The following is a 6,000-nucleotide window of genomic DNA, read 5'->3' as shown; positions in this document are numbered from 1 at the left end:
TGTAGGGCTGTTTCGCCTGCCTGATCATGTGAGCTCTCTTGTAGCCTACTGGTCTAGGTGCGTGCACACCAGCTGGTAGGTTGGGTGTTCGAATCCAGCTGGTACTGGACTTTTCATTTTTATTTATTTATTTTTTAATCGCGTAACATAAACATATTACCGTATGCAAACTGTACTGTATACAGTATGTATATGTATATTTAATGTCTTAACTGTGCCCGTTTAATTGAATTTAAAAAACATATTTAACACGAACATTAAGCTGCTTACATCTTCCGCCTGAGAACAGTCACCCGTTGCTACCCAACGCAGAATGGTGATTGGCTGACACCATCTGACACCCCTCTGATTGGAGAAAAAAGACGTGCTGGTGTGCTATACCAGGAAGAGGATTTCTTTCCATTCAAAACGTGTATTTTAAAAGTTTAAGAAGTAAAAACCTTACAGCGTACACAGATTTCTAAACTGATCAGGATCGTTATCTTTGTCTCATGCATAATAATGTTCACCGCTCTGTCCAGCAAATTAATAATAAACTTTATTTTATATAGCTTTTTAAACGAATAAGTAATTAGATTGCTCATAAACCTAATCACTTGCTTTTTCTTTTTATTTAGGCTCAGATTTCAACTATAGATCGTATTATTAATAACCATAATAACAACCAACCAACAAAAACAACCATATAAACATAATACCAACCAAAAACATAGATAACAACCACAATACAAAATCAAATAATCAAACCATTTTACACTCGCAAAGTCATCCAATTATCATAATCCCGCCCCTTATGCAAAACCAAACCTTCCTCCCATCCCAGTTTATCCTGTTTATCATAAACAAAATCCACCTCAATTTTCAACATAAAGCATTACACAAAATCAATACCTCAACACTCCATACTCAACAACGATAATTCACAAACAGCCAGAACATGTAACTACACATTCCCAAACATACCTACTTTCCATAGCCCCGCCCCTTATGCAAAACCAACATCCCTCCCCTGTTCTCTCTCTCCCCTGGCGGTTGTAATTGTTTTTATTTTCAAATAAATTTTAGCAAAGTCATGTATTTTAAAAATCTTAAGATTTTTCTATTTATGTCTTTATTTAGTGGTTTCATTAGTGACAAAGGCTAAACTTTCTTGGAAAAATGTCTTTTATGTAAACCATGTTTGCTATTAATTCATTCAGGGCTAAAATATGTTCATTGTCTTCTAATGAAAGAAGGGTTCCTTTCGCCGTAGTCGAGAGCCTAGCCTTTAACTAGTAAGTACTGTATTTACTGGGTTTTTGAGGGGGGGGGGGGGGTGTCTTTCGCTGGAAATCTCGCCTCCTACTTTGAAAATACCCGTGAAACCGGTTCAATTCGTCACAGCCAGCACTCCTGCAGAGAGTTGGGTTGTACTTGCAGTGTATACAGTACACGCGTTATGCTCTTCGTTAATGTCTGTGAAGTTTTATTTAATCTCTGAGCCATACTGATTCTTCTGGAAGCACACCAGTATTCCACTTTCTCCCTAAACATTTTTAGGATCAGAGTCTTACATGTGGTTATTTCGAAAACGTTTGTACGTGCTCCTTCTTACCATGTTACTGTTTACCGTTACTGACCATATTAAGTTTAAGTGCCTGTGGGCACTTTTCCTGTCCGTGGGGGGTGGACCGTCTTTCATTAGAAGGTTAGTCTGTTCTACTCTGAGAATGTAGGGGGGGGGGGTGGGAAGTGCCCGCGGTCATTTAATTAGTATTAAAATCTTAGTTATCTTTCTAGTTCACAGGTTTGCATGCATAATTTAATTTTTAAAGCCACTGAGACATCAGGTACTACTGTTGTATTTATGAAAAAGAAACAAAACAAAAAACATACTAACAACTGTGCCATCCTACTCCTTAGTTAATACATTTTATTATTCATAAACAGTTAACATTGTTAGCAAAATATTTTGAATTATATTTAACCCTATTTTTTCTTTAGTTTTGTATTTAACTTATTATATGATAGACTTAATGTATATTAATGTATATTTGAACAATGAAAATATATTTTTACAAGATTTTACATTAAGCACTTAAAATTAATATGGTTAATAATAGTAAACTGTAACATGCTGTAACAAGATCGGTTAAACTTCGAAGAAAATCCTTTCAGAGAAAATGTTTCAGGTGTGAAGAACAAACCTGTTCCCACACACCCTGCCCCCACTACCATTAGAATATACACAAACATTTTATTTTTAGCGTTTCATTCTGAGCAGAAGACCCTCACACCTGAAGAGTGCTGGCTGTGACGAATTAAACCGGTTTTACAGGTTTCAATCACAGATTGGGACTCAGTAAAGTAACACACAGCGCCAGTGGATTTGATAATACTGTACCTAACCAAAATCCGCAATATGGAAACAGAACCTGTGTAATTGTTGATAGATGATGTACTCGTAACATTTTTTCAAGACGAACTACAACATTTAAAAAATGACTTGTATGTACTTGATATCTCTAATCAATCCACGGGTCCCAGCACAAAACGAAAGTAAAACGCATACCGTTTCGCGCTTCTTATTAGTTGCTCAAAAGTAATTTGACCGTATGAAATGCATAATATAAACCTAGAAACATATACGTGAGCAGTACTTAAGCACTGTAGTATCGGTGTTAAGACATACCTCTCAAATACTGTAAATCAAGTTAAAAATATCTCAAGAACGATTCTGGTCGTAATGAAACCATGTTTCGTGTATGTTTTCTTTTTCATCTTGAAATAACTCATTTCTAAATACCTTTTTCACTGTTAACATCTTGTAGCAACTTTGCGACAAAATATACACTCTGACAGTTCATCCTGCTACCAACATTAAATAAAACAAATCTTAAGATTTCTATATTTATGTCTTTATTTAGTGGTTTCATTCGAAGCTTACAATGTTTAGGGAGAAATGGAATACTGGTGCGTATTTTTTTCTTTAAAGTACCGAGACCAGCCATATACTGTATGTTTATGTTAAGATTTCCCTTCAGTGGTAAAATTAGATATGAATATTCAATACTTAAATGGGCACAGTTAAGACATTAAATATACATATACATATTGTATACAGTACAGTTTGCATACGGTAATATGTTTATGTTACGCGATTAAAAAATAAATAAATAAAACTGGAAGGTCCAGCACCACCATTATGTTTATATGGTTGTTTTTGTTGGTTGGTTGTTATTATGGTTATTAATAATACGATCTATAGTTGAAATCTGAGCCTAAATAAAAAGAAAAAGCAAGTGATTAGGTTTATGAGCAATCTAATTTCTTATTCGTTTAAAACGCTATATAAAATAAAGTTTATTATTAATTTGCTGGACAGAGCGGTGAACATTATTATGCATAAGACAAAGATAACGATCCTGATCAGTTTAGAAATCTGTGTACGCTGTAAGGTTTTTACTTCTTAAACTTTTAAAATACACGTTTTGAATGGAAAGAAATCCTCTTCCTGGTATAGCACACCAGCACGTCTTTTTTCTCCAATCAGAGGGGTGTCAGATGGTGTCAGCCAATCACCATTCTGCGTTGGGTAGCAACGGGTGACTGTTCTCAGGCGGAAGATGTAAGCAGCTTAATGTTCGTGTTAAATATGTTTTTTAAATTCAATTAAACGGGCACAGTTAAGACATTAAATATACATATACATACTGTATACAGTACAGTTTGCATACGGTAATATGTTTATGTTACGCGATTAAAAAATAAATAAATAAAAATGAAAAGTCCAGAACCAGCTGGATTCGAACACCCAACCTACCAGCTGGTGTGCACGCACCTAGACCAGTAGGCTACAAGAGAGCTCACATGATCAGGCAGGCGAAACAGCCCTACATAGCTCTGCCGCAGTACACGGATATAATCATACCGTTATTAAATTATTGAGATATGCGATTCCATATTATATTCCCTTTTAATCAAATTCTAAAAGTATGCTTGTTGACTCCGGTTTCACGTTAGTTAAAGACTTCGAAGCTTACAATGTTTAGGGAGAAATGGAATACCGGTGTGTATTTTTCCTTGTGATATTTTAAGCTCTAGTTGAATGATAGGTGTCGCATTTTAAATCATTTTCGTAGCTAGAAATTATGAAACGCCCTGTTAAAAGCAAGGAAGTTTTTATGCCCCGTTGAAGTAAAACAAAATGCCTGACAAAGTATGGCTTGGACAGATTCCAAGTGCTTGTACAAATGTGCTAAAGAAATTATACTTTGAGTATACAGCTTGTCCAAAGTCATCCATTATTAATACTATTAGTAATATCTTCAGTAAAGGCTTTGATGCATAAATATTTCTGATAAAGGTAGGTTGTGTACTTCTGTCCAACTGAGCAATCTTGCTTTCATAATATATACCAACATTTTAATGACTGATGATTAACATGCTGTAATACACAGTTCCAAATTAAAGGCTCAAATGCTGTACATGAGAGGTTAAGCTCCCCCTGGCGGTTTTACAAGGCGACGCCGGATAGTTAGTCACGTGACACACGTGACACACGTGATACCGCGTGATACTGCGTGATACTGTGACATGCCCACCGGGGTATGCCGCGAAATACCTCACCCATTTTGAATGGCTGCATCTGTAGGTACCTCAAACTCCTCCTAATGAGACATGCATTAAATGCATTATGCATTAAATACATGATACAGCAGCCTTCTGAAAATGGATAATACAGTACTGTATGTAATTTACTGAAGGTTAGTAAATCTTGAATTGATTGTTCTTTTCAACCTTTAATTCTATAACGTAATCAACTTCATATCAATGTATGTCCTTCTGAGCACCCATGACTGCACTGATCTGTCTCAGTTACACAAATCCTCTGCATTTTAGCTCACTACTCCACTGGAATATTAGTGCAGTGGTGCGTTAGGACAAGGAGTGAGAAATCCTGCATTAGACTGTGAGAAAACTGCGATTTAACATGGTGAAATACTGCCTTTATGGGAATATCTCAGTCTGGTTCAGTCATTTACAGTGACATTTTGGTCTTACCATACAAATACAAAACAAAAAAGATAAATTGTTTTCATCTAATGAAGCATTTATTTTATACCACCTTATGCTTTGTTCAATAAGGATTTTAGACACTTAATGTCTTTTGTTTAGACATTAACAAATGATACAGCAAATTTGGTTATTTTTTAAATAAGAAATGACAATTTAAATAAGTCAGTGAGTGACTACACTCTTGCCTCCTTGCGTTGCCGAATGTGATTCGGAATATTGTTCTGTTTGAGAACATAAGAAGAGAAGTTATCTATGATAAATTAATTCAGATACTATAGTTGCTACATTAGATATTTGTAAAAAATCAATATCAGTTATACAAAGTGGATAAAATATGCTGTGAATCACTACAAATACTTACTAGCTGTATATAATCAAAGAAAATGTGTTCACAGAGTGGCATAATGTGGCAAATTCCTTTTTATCTTTTTTATTATTATGCTAACATGGTATGGTATACTTTAGCACATGGAGAACATGAATAATCTATCCATCCATCTTCTAACAGGTTTATCCAATGCAGAAAAGTCATATTCTATCCTGGTAAGCAAGGCTCCCTGGATGGGACACCTGTCCATCGCAAGACACACATTCAGACACAAAAATGTACACATTCGCTATGACTAACTTTCCCACAAGCCAATGAACCTTCTGTTATGTTTTTGTTTCCATTTCGAACACTAAGAGAACATACTGTACAGACTCCAGGCAGTTAGCACTCTAGGAATTGAACTCAGGACCCCAGTGCGATACAGCAATGTTAATGAGAGGATTTAATTAAAAAAGGGAACAAGGAGCTCTACTCAAGGTGTGGGGAAGCCTATTCAGCAATGGAAGGCTTGTGGGAATTAAAACAGTCCCTGTGGGTTAGGTTTGATGGAAAGCTTTTAACATTTTCCAAAAAATGATTACTTTGGGAGGTACAATAATCTCCATTGCCAG

This window comes from Lepisosteus platostomus, chromosome 13 (genome assembly GCF_059453375.1).
Source record: "Lepisosteus platostomus isolate fLepPlt1 chromosome 13, fLepPlt1.hap1, whole genome shotgun sequence".
NCBI classification, from domain to species: Eukaryota; Metazoa; Chordata; class Actinopteri; order Semionotiformes; family Lepisosteidae; genus Lepisosteus; species Lepisosteus platostomus.
This window is presented reverse-complemented; position numbering follows the sequence as displayed.